The sequence below is a fragment of the Musca domestica genome, unplaced genomic scaffold, assembly GCF_030504385.1.
Source record: "Musca domestica strain aabys unplaced genomic scaffold, Musca_domestica.polishedcontigs.V.1.1 8, whole genome shotgun sequence".
In the NCBI taxonomy this organism is placed as follows: Eukaryota; Metazoa; Arthropoda; class Insecta; order Diptera; family Muscidae; genus Musca; species Musca domestica.
The window spans coordinates 12,774,143-12,786,224 of NW_026712409.1; the positions used below are offsets into that span (position 1 = coordinate 12,774,143).

Here is a 12,082-nt window from a genome sequence, read left to right on the forward strand (position 1 = left end):
TTTGCAGACACTTGGATGCTTATTTCGAGTTTTATGAGCCTTTTTGTTATTCAAAACTTTGACCCTTCCCTTTGTGGGGAGACACCAGAAGAAGTGTACCGATATATTCCATCTTTACACCAAACCTTGAATTAATAAAAATATTGTGATGTGGGTAATTTAAAGAAAACCGGGTGCTTATTTCGGATTTTATGATCGTTTTGGTTATTCAAAACTTTGAAAATCGGATTATCATTTCTCTTTCTGTGCAATAAATTATTTTCTTTGAAAATGTTGACATTTTGTGGGGGAGGTACCAGAAGGAGTGGGTTGCCCATCTCCGAACTCGATTTAAGTTTGACAATAATATTATGATGTACCAAATTTGGATGAAATCGGATACTCCCTTCGAGAGTTATCGTGCGCACCAGTCAGCCAGACAGACAGGCGGACGAACGGACATCGTTAGATCGACTCCAAATGTACCTCTCCAAATAAGGCCTTTTTAGGTCATCTATTTACCTACTTTATAAGTATTCCTAACTAATCGATTTTGAATTTTAAAACCCTTTCAACCTCTTTTCGCCTCCTCCTCCTTGGGTGGATTTTCTGTCTCAATGCTGTGCAGCTCCACGCCTTTGTATAGCCCCCATAAAACGGCAGCTCCCTTTATTCGGCATTTTTTGTGATTTTAACGACAATATTAAGCGGAATTGTTTCAAATTTGATATTTGAAGTTCGAAATGGATATAACAGCCTATGACAGAAAATTTTCGTTGCAGGTCCCCGCCTTCGTATAGCCCCCTAATAACGGTTTCTCCCTATTTTCGGTATTTTGATGATTTTTGTGACATTATTCACCGAAATTGTTTCAAATTTGGTATTTGAAGTTCGAAATGGATACTACAGCCTTAGACAGAAATTTGTTTGTGCAGGTTCCACGACTTTCTATAGCCCCCATACAATGATACCTCCCTTTATTCGGTGTTTTGATGATATTAGCGACATTATTCACCTGAATTGTTTCTACTCGTTATCCTCTACAAATAAGGCCTTTTGAGGTCATCTATTTACCTACTTCATAAGTATTCCTAACTAATCGATTTTGAATTTTAATTTTTTTCAGTCTCTTTTCTTCTTTTCTTTAGATAGAATTTCTGTCTCAATGAAACGTCTTAAGCGTCAATTTCGAAAGAAACTCTTCATAAATCATTAAAGCGCTGATTATTACAAAGGGTTGTCACAGCCATTGTTTTTTTATGTCACTTACACCTTTTTCTAATGGTTGGAACTATTTTCTAAACAGCGTCATTAAAATGTCAAAACAATCATAAATATAATATCAAGGAATTTCTTTCGAACTATCCGACAATTATGTCTATATTAAAGCCATTCACATCAATAACCCAACCACACCAATTGGTTTTGTTTTACAAATCAATGGCTATTAAATATTTGTATGCAAACACACACACACATGTATTCGATTTTACACATGTAATTGCACTGTAAGGTCAGTCATTTTTTATAAAAAGTGTCTTTATTTTTAATAAATCAAATAGAAATAAATTGATGTGTAGAGCAGCCCCCTGCAACAGTTGTTGTGAGCATTGAGGCCCAACATTTCTTAAGACTTTACCGCTTCAGGCACTTTATGCTCCTCCTATGATGTAAACCAATTGCACGTGTTTTGGACGCGCCTTCGTTGAATGAATATTATTAATCACATTCATCCCGCATATCATCCAAAGCCAGCAGCCCTTCTGTCGTTGCTAGGGTTTTTATTGTGCCACTTTTTGTTTTCAATTAACATAAATTGATTTTATTTACCATGAAATTGAACATTAATTGGTTATGTTAGTGTTTGTTTTTGTTATTTCTACATAGTTAAAAAAAATTATAAATTAACAATGGCATTTATTAGCGTCTCTATCGGTCATGGTTTTGTTGTGGCGTTTGTTGTTAACTGATAACAACGCAACATCTTACTAATTTATTATGTCAATAATCCAAATACGTCTAATAAAATGCCAATAGATTTTATTTTATTTTCTTTGTGCCATTCATTTATTTTATTGGCGTTAATTATTAAAATTTGGGCTATTATTTGTCTTTTAACACACAATGAATGAGACCTAATAAAAAATGCATTAATTAGCTACTGTCCGTTTGCTTGATGGCATTGTTGTTCAATTGTAGTTCCAGAAAATGAAGCATACTTTTAGGCGTTTTTTAAATGCTTTTAAAACCAAGCCTGTGACTCTCAAACTTTATTCATTGATTTATATTGAAATGCATGGCAGAAGAATACAGGTAGATGCATCATCGCTTGGGAGCATTGATATGTCAAAAAAATTTAAATGTTTTTTGCAAATATAAATAGATTTTTATATGTTTTCTTATACTACGTCAGTCGGAGACTATAAAAATTCGGGTTTTTCAAAATTTTTTACAAATTTAAATAATTTTTTATTTAACATTTTCAATTCCAAAGTTGGTTTGACAGTTCATTGTCCCAGCAGCTGTGTCGACGCGACTACCTATATTCTTTCTTCTATGTTGAAATGTTAAAATTTAGGTTAGTGTAGAGAGTATCTGTAGAGAGGTCTCTGAGGAATTCTTTAGCATAAATTAGCTATAGAAAATTGACCGTTTATAGAAAAAAGACTATAAAACATTTCTTATCTGTTTTCTTTTTGATATCATGTATCCCTTTCTATACCCTCCACCATAGTATAGAGGGTATATTAAGTTTGTCATTCCGTTTGTAACACCTCGAAATATACATTTTAGACCCCTCAAAGTATATATATGTTCTTGATCAGCACAAAATTCTATGTCGATCTAGCGATGCCCGTCCGTCTGTGGAATTCACTGTAGTTTCCGAACGAAATGAAGTAGGTTGATAAAATTTTACTCAAATGTATATTATGTCTGTAGGACTTTTGGTATTGAAAATGGGTCATGTAGGTCCACACCTTCTTATAGCGCCCATATAACGGCACCTCCCGATGTTCGGTATTTTGATGATATTAGCGACATTATTCGCCGGAATCGGTTCAAATTTGGTATTTGAAGTTCGTAATGGATACTACAGCCTAAGACTGAAAATTGTGTGTGCAGGTCCACGCCTTCGTAGGACACCCATATAACGGCACATCCCAATATTCGGTTTTTTGGGGATTTTAGTGACATTTGCCAGAATCGGTTCAAATTTGGTATTTGAAGTTCGTAATGGATATTACAGCCTATGACAGAAAATTGTCTGTGCAGGTCCACGTCATCGTGTAGCCCCGATATTACGGCACCAGCCGATATTCGGCATTTTGATGACTTTTAACGACATTATTCACCGGAATTGTTTCAAATTCGGTATTTGAAGTTCATAATTTATACTACGTCCTATGACAGAAAATGGTCTGTGCAGGTCCATGTCTTCGTATAGCCCCCATATAGCGGTACCTCCCTATTTTCGGTATTTTGAATATTTTAGCGAAATTATTCACCGGAATTGTTGTTAGTGACATTTGCCAGAATCGGTTCAAATTTGGTATTTGAAGTTCGTAATGGATATTACATCCTATGACAGAAAATTGTCCGTTCTGGTCCACGCCTTCGTATAGCCCCCATATAACGGTACCTTCTTATTTGCGGTATTTTGATGATTTTAGCGACATTATTCACCGGAATTGTTTCGAATTTGGTATCTGAAGTTTGTAATATATACTACAGCTCAAGACAGAAAATTGTCTGTGCAGGTCCACGTCTTTGTATAGGTTCCATATAACGGCACCTTTCGATATTCGGTATTTTGATAATTTAAGCGACATTATTCACCGGATTTGTTTCAAATTTGGTAGTTGAAGTTCGTAATGGATACAACGGCCTATGACAGAAAATTGCCTGCGAAGTTCCACGTCTTCGTACAGCCCCATATAAAGGTACATCCCGATATTCGGTATTTTGATGATTTTAGCAACATTTTTCACCGGAAATGTTTCAAATTTGGTATTTGGAGTTCGTAATGGATACAACGGCCTATGACAGAAAATTGCCTTTGAAGATCCACGTCTTCGTATAGCTTTCACATAAAGATTTCATTTGAGCGGTATTTTTCGGCAGATTTTTTTTTGAAAAATTTCAAGTCTTTTCCGAATGGTGGATGATATAAAAAGTTCGGTCCGCCCGAACGTAGCTGTTTTTTACAGGTTTCGGTTATGGCTTTTTATGTCTAGAAACGCAGGTTTTAAAATCTATGTTATATCTTTATTCTTTATAGACCACCATAAGAGATCTCTAATGTCATGGTATCTCAAAAGTGCGTCATTTGTTTTTTTTTATTGTTTGTCTTCGATCTTTTTCTTGCGATATTTTGCTTCCAGTTTTGTTTTATGTTTCCCAACGTATGCCGACCGCATTGTCTTTTGTTTCGACACTCTATATACTCGAATTGCGGTCTAACCAAAACAAATTGTTCAAATCGAGAATTGGAAGTTTTTAAAACTGCTAATGGATTACACCCAAAGAAAAATGGTGGTCAGTATTAACATTTTGCAATGGAATGTTATTAGAGAATCTTTTATAAGCTTTTATTTTAAATTTCAATTACATAAATTTGACTAAATTTATTTCCAAAACAACTAAAGCTAGAGACTCAACATTTTCATTAAATGTCACTGTACAGCAAAAAATCACATTACGAAAAAATGGGTTGAGGTATTACTTCCCACTATTTTAACATAGACATGTCATAGGTGACAGTTTTGTAACACAAGATTTGTACATAAATACGTCTCTTTGCTTTTTAATCGAATAACTAGTCAAAGAGAGAAACGTGAAATTCGCTCTCAGAGAAACTGTTTACTCGAAAGTTTTTACTAGTCAAATGCTGCAACAAGTTTCTAGTAACAACATTTAAAAAAGGGTAAACGTAGTAGATTATTGGATTTGAAAAATTTCTTAGTGCAGAATAAACCAACATTTTTCTTTGGGTGTAATTTCAAAAAATTGACAGTGTTTCGGTTTTTTGTTGTTGTTTCTATTTTCGTTGCTAGTGGCAATTTTCTTAATTATCTTACTATTATTAATGTTGTTATTGATATTAGGCGATAAAAACAAAAAAAAAATTGTTGCTCAAGCAGAAAACCAACAACAGCAGCAACAGCAACTAAAGAAACACCGCTAAGAGAGCAAGTTTGGTTAATTCTTATACACTACCAGAGATGGGAAGTTCAGTACAATGGTACTTTTTTCTAGTATTCCAACATAGAATTGCAGTTTGAAACACCTGGAAATATATGGATGAACCTTTATGGTGTCCATTTTCGGAAAGAGCATCGAAAATGCTCCTAGACCACTTATTTTGATGAACCAAACCCATTTGGAAATCCCACAGTGGCCAGACTTATATTTCATATGGTCACTGTAGGAGAAATTGGTTTGGGCCTACTGTGGGAAAATGGTTAAGGATGCACCTTTATGGTGTCCATTTTCGGAAAGACCATCGAAAATGCTCCTAGACCACTTACAAGCTTACCATCCATCGAATGGTGGAAAGGATAAAAATCTCTTCTATGGTAAGTTGTCCCTCCTTTGAAGACCGCCTCTCTATGTAAAACCCTTAGAAGGTCAATTTTTATGGAACCTTTAGAAGGTCTTACCTCTGTTGATGGCCTTGGAAGGTGTTTTTTGCAGAGGACTTTTAAAAGCTTTACATCTGTAGCCGATCTTATGAACGTCAACTCTGTGTAGGACATTTAGAAGGTCATTTCTGTAAAAGGCTTTTCATAGAAGTCCTGAAGGACGCATTCCCTTAAACATGTATACTGTCTGTATGAAACCTTTCTCTGTAGAAAACATTTAGAAGCCATTTTCTCTCTTTAGAAGACCTTCCTCTGTATAAGACTTTAGAAGGTTTTTCCTCTGTAAAAGACCTTTGTAAGTCTCTCTACCATTTATTTCTTCTAATAGCCTTCAGAAAGAATTTTCTCTATCGAAGGGATTTAAAGGTATTCTTTTTGGACCTTCCTACCTAAAAGATCTTTATAAGTTCTTCACTCTGTAAAAGTCATTTAAAGGACCTCATCTATGTAGATAACCTTCAGAACGTCTTCTCTCTCTGCAGAAGGTCTTTGGAAGATCTGCTATACACAGCAGAAGGCCTTCCATCAATAGGAGACCTTTAGAATTTATTTTGCCCATTGACCATTAAAAGGTCTTCTATCCTAGACCTACGAAAGGTCTTCTCTCAATAGAAGGTCCTTCAAAGATTTGGTCTCTATAAAAATCCTTTTAAAAGTCTTCCTTCCTTTCAAAAGTCTTCTTTCCTTTTAAAATTCTTCTTTAAATATATTTTCTCTTTAGATCTTCAAAAGGTCTTCTCTCTATAGAAACCTATTTCAATTTACAGAAGTCCTTAAAAAGCCTTCCTTCTGTGGAAGATTTATAGAAGATCCTCTAACCACCTTTAAATGGTGTTAATAAGACTAAGATTAAATCTATAGATCACCTCTAAAAGGCTGCTTTTAAATTGTTTCTCTTTAAGTCTTTATTTTCCATCTCTGCTCTCCAACAACAGGCGCATGGTCGTCTCTGTCGACGTCAACGTTGCGGCGCCATTGCTAACCCAGTCAAATGAACCACGACTACTATCAATCTACGATCGTCATCGTCGTCTTCGTCACGATGTGTGTGAATGTGTGTGGTGTACACATTTTGCTTGCTACTGATAATTGCCATTGCTGTTTCTTGTCTTATTATTACGATTTTTGCTTTGTCTTTGGCGCTCTCCACCTTCCTCCTCCTCTTTTTGTACTCTAAATCGATTTTCATTTTTAAAACGCGTTAAACGTCAACGTCGTCGTTAACGTTTTAAGTCAACGGCGTCGACTGCAAAATATTTTTTTTTTGTTTGATTGCGCCAATCTGCCGATCAGCAACAAATATTTATTTGCTGCTCTGTCGTTTCTCCAGATCGTCGATCACATTCAGTCTCCTTTGCGTTTCTGATCCGTTCGTTTGTTCGTCATTCGTGTTCCACCATTATGTTGAGAAGAAGGCGGTCGTTGTTTAAGAAGTAATCGCTGCCCCGGTCCATGTCGTGTCTCTGTGTCCAAGAAATGTCAATGCGGTAGTAGTGTCGTCGTCTTCGTATTTTTTTGTTATTATCAGTGTTGTTGTTGCTGCTGTTGATCTTCTTTTCATTTGTTTTATCTTTGCGTCCGCCTAAATGCCGCTGCTGCTTTCGTCTGATGAAACAATTAAAAGTAATAATATCCAAAAGTGAAATATAAAATTAAACAAATGCCAATAAATAACAAAGAGTGGAAAAAATGGTGATGATGAATGCCTTAGAAGAAGTAGTTAAAACAATTGACGAGAATACCAACAAAAAAAACTTAGTTTCTGTGTCTCATCACCTCTCATTTGAGAAAAGAGAAAAAATAAGGCACCGGTGTCTCATGTAAAAAAAGAAAGAAAATGAAATGAAAAGAAATTGTTGTTTTGAAATGGAAAATAAATGCACTTGCGCTTTATTTGCTCAATGTTTAAAATACGCTGCTATCTCTTGTGAAATTAACCCAATTTCCAATAATATGGTTATGTTGTGTTAAGAAAAACCCCAGCGCACTGTTTATACCTTTTTCAAAACCTGATAATTTTGAAGTGTTTTAAAAAGAAATGCGAATTAATCTGAATCACAAAAGAAGTACTGAAGATTTTTGTGTGTGTTTTTTTATGGTGAATCCCCAAAGAAGGGGAATGTACAAACGCAGTGAAAGACATGTGTAGTGAATTTTTATTTTACTTCGTAGTAATTTACCTTTTGGAGAAGTTAAAAGGTATCAGTCGAGGTACCAGAAGAAATGACCCGATCTTGTGTTGATTGAAATATTGAGATGCTTATTTCGGATTTTATAATAGTTTTGGTCCGATTTCCACCATCTTTATATTCGATCTTGTGTCTATAGAAATATTGAGATGTGCCGAGTCTGAATAGAGGTAGGCAGGGATAGGAAATTAGTTTTTTGTTGGGGACGGATTCAGTTACCCGTATATTTAACCCGCAAGTCCGGATCCATAAACCGGCTATATTATAATGGATTTTACCTAAATTGATGGTATTATCCAAGATTTATATCAAAATTATCGATTTTTTGGACCCGGTTTTTTTTTTTTTTGTAAAATTCCCCAAAAGTTCAAAAAGTCCCCTTTTGGGGGGATTGCACGAAATATAGGCCAAACTATAGTTAGCACTATAACACTTCAAAAATGCTACAATATGTGTTATTATCTTTCCTGGGTCCATAGTTATGAGCCTTTTAAACTGGTTGACCCGCTTCTGTTCAGTAACGCATCAAATTTAGAAAAAACTTTAGTTCGCGTAGACGGTGTTGGACTCAACTAGAAGGCCGCCACTAAATCAACGGCCACACTCTTTACCACACGGTCTTCGGAGATGAGAATACAGTTGAATGTGCAGGTCGAGGGAAATTTAATACCGACCACGAACTACCCCAAGATTCTAGGCGTAACATTCGACAACATGTTCAAGTCGTCCGCGCAAGCTACAGCTATCTGCGACAAAATGAAAAGTAGGGACAAGGTCCTTAAGGCGCTAGCCGGCGGCACTTTGGATGCGGACAAGGAAACCTTGTTGACCTCTTATAACGCCATAGGTTGGTCTGTGGTCAGCTATGCGGCTCCAGTGTGGTCTGCGAATACTAGTGCTACGTAGTGAAATATCTAGACCTGCCAGAATGCTGTCCTTGAGAACTGCGACAGGGTGCCTCCTCATGATACCAGTAGACTATCTACATGAGGAGTCGAAAGTCCTTCCCTTACTTTAGCATAATTATATGCTTTCGTTGCAGTACCTGCTTGGGTTTTATCGCGAGAGCCATGTCAATAATCATATGGTGGATACAACTCCCCCACCCAGGTGTGTCAGGAAGGACATACACGATCTAGAGATGGAGGTCCAACGATTTAAGAGAGAACCTCTTGACCAAAGAGCATACCACCAGCCAGGTGTGAGTGACATTCATACCGATGCGGTCGCAGTTGCTATTAGCAATAACAGGATGAATGCCGTCTTCTGAGTACACCTCCCCCCATCCATTGCATCTGAAGAACGCCAGCCGCCTAGACAAACCTGGGTAGTTTTGTCGCAATTACGTTCAGGATGGTGCAGTCGTTTCAATTCGTATTGGGCACGAATTGATGAAGATGTGCATGACGTCTTCTCGGCGTGTGATACAGGCCCGCACAATACGCTGCACCTCTTTAATTGCCGGCCAAACCTAGCCAACTCACTCCAGAAGAACTCTGGCTAAAGCCTTAGCCAACTCACTCCAGAAGATCTCTGGCTAAAGCCCTATCCAACTCACTCCAGAAGATCTCTGGCTAAAGCCTGTTAAAGTAGACGAATTTTAAAACCTGGAGCTTGAAGAAGATTAACAGAATGCAAACATCCATATGTTCTACTGCTACAACAACAAAAAAAAAAATTCAAAAAAAAAAAAAAAAATCCGAGAGTTTTTTTTGAGTCTTATTTTTTTTCGATTAGTAACAACTTGAAACCCATAGAGTTGCAGGTGTAATAAATAATAAATGAGTTGAGATTTTGTAACAATTTGTGTACATGCCGTGGTTTACGACATCAATCGACGTGTTTTGCAGGCACCTAACGATCACTTTTTACCAGTCGCCGCCACATTTGTTACAAATGCATTTCATGATCTGCTGGTTTTTTTTTTTCTCTTCGTAAGATTATTTGCTAAGAAGAAAGAAACAAATCAGCGAAACAAATAAAACAAGTTTTGAAATGTGTGTTTTTAGATTAACAATGAATGGATTAGAATGTCAAAATGATTGTCGATAAAAAAAAATAATTATATTATTCAAAATATGTAAAACCAGATGCTTGTGAAATGCATTAAAATAAGATTTATAAAGGAAAGGTAAATTTGTTACTTTAATTAAATAATTAACGAGATTTATTAATTTTACTCCATTAAAATGTAAATTTTAATTTTGGAGTTAGACAATGTATCGCTCAGAAAAGGATCTTACAAACATCTATCTTCAAAGTTCCCACAGATTGTTTTGGTAAATCATTCAATCAAGCAAACAAAAAAAAAAAAAATGAACGCCATCTGTATCTCAGACACCTTGGTATCTAGAATATTTATAGTGGACATTTATTTGTCACTACCAATTCCCCCAATCATTAAAAATGAATAATTATTCTAGACATGCTGCTGGTGGTATCGCATTTCCGTAGTGTTTGCCTTGTCTTTGGTTTCAATATTTCATTGTTTTTTTTTTTTTTTTTTTTTTTTAATTTGTATGTACCCCCTCTCCCCACACACAGAGAGCATAGCCCGCCTGTCTCATACTTATTCGGCACGTTGCGGTCTTGCTAAGAATTCGCTGAGTGCATACCTTTTGGTATTATCTAAAACAATCACCCAAAGAGGTATACAATATCTCAAAGCTATATGTATATTAATGTACTTGTGTATACAAGTGGTCTATATAAATGGGTTTGGTGCTTCTCCAAGAACACAAAAAAAAAAACGAAAATTCAGATTTGAATTACTGCCAATTGATAAGGTTTTTGAAATGAAAAGCAACAGCAACAACAACCACAAATTAACAACTTCATCGATAACAAGTTCATACGTATTTTCTGTGTGAAACACAAAATGCCATGCCAATCACTTGGTCGGTGGATTGTTTCATTGGTCGTCTCGTTCGGTCGGTCAACAACCAGAATTTTGATTAATTGCCGTTCAATTTTATCATCATCATCATCGCCAACAGACATATGAATTTAATAGCGTCCAATAGCACCAAAATGTTCTTGAAAAAAATATAAGGGGTCTTCTATGATTTCTTATGCCAGAAGACCCTTTGAGAGTATTATATGGCCATATTGAAGGCATAATATTGCCCGATTATACTCGCGAGTTGAAAATACTCACAAACCAAATAAAATGACTCTTTAGATAGCTATGAGTAGCCTCGAACGAAAAAGCACATGTATTTTCTCTCGATTATTATTTGCCATTGATTTCACAAGAGAGTCTCTTACCACTACTAATTCATATATTTTGAGCAAGGCTGCTCTAAAACAAAAACTAGAAGAGTTCTCGGTAAAAGCAGGATTTGCTCGATTTCGAATAAATCGTATTCCCACTCAAAAAGGAGCAAGTCATACTCGCTCTCATTTGAGTAGAGTGCAGCCGCTCGAAGTCGAGAAGAGAGTGAAACTCACTAAACTTCTAAGCTCTCGCTAAAATTTTATTCCCACTCTAAGAAGGAGCAAGTCATACTCGCTCTCATTTGAGTAGAGTGCTTACGCTCGAAGTCGAGAAGAGAGTGAAACTCACTCAATTTCTAAGCTCTTGTTAAATTGACTTCTCTATCTCTACAATGTCTAGAAGACAATGGCTATGGCTTCTAAGGTTAGCAGACCCTTTTGAGGGTATTATTTATCAAAAATCTGAACTGTTTTTCACCCCATTTTACTTGAGAGTGAAAAAAAAAACTCACGAGCCAAATAAAAACACAATGTAAAAGAGTTTTCATTGAGAATAGAATCCGCTCGATTTATTCCCACTCTACAAAGGAGCAAGTCATATTCGCTTGGTAACAGTAGAATCTGCTCGTTTCGAATAAAATTTATTCCCACACTAAAAAGAAGTAAAGCATACTCGCTCTCATTTGAGTAGATTGCTCCCGCTCGGAGTCGAGAAGAGAGTGAGCCTCATTCGATTTCTAAACTCTCGCTGATATACATTTTCTATGCCCAGACTGCATAGAAGACAAGTTGGCGGACTTCTATGACTGCTAAGGCTGGGAGACCCTTTGAGGATAGTGTATAGCTGAAATCAGAGTTCCGCTTTGCTCGATTTTACTTGTGAGTGAAAAAATCTCACGAACCAAATAAAACGACAAAGTGTAAGTTGAGAGTAGAATCTGCTCGATTTCCAACGAATTATACTCCCACTCGTAGAAGTACTCCGGCTCGAATTCGAGTAGAAAATGAAACTCGCTCTGGCTAAAATACCATTTCAATGATAAACGAGCGTTTTTA

General features: G+C 36.3%; 1 protein-coding gene across 4 annotated transcripts in view; it reads left to right on the forward strand.

The window, feature by feature from the left end:
* Positions 1-12,082, forward strand: part of LOC101890051 (polyamine-transporting ATPase 13A3) — a 55,794-nt gene that overhangs the window by 18,217 nt on the left and 25,495 nt on the right. The window contains exon 1 of one of the 4 annotated variants that reach the window (XM_005188353.4): positions 6,957-7,108. The exons of 2 other annotated variants lie outside the window; for them this stretch is intronic. The gene's annotated coding sequence lies outside the window, so the exon portion shown is untranslated. Of the gene's footprint in view, positions 1-6,956; positions 7,112-12,082 lie in introns of those variants that run through there. One more of the 4 variants, XM_005188354.4, reaches the window with a different exon arrangement.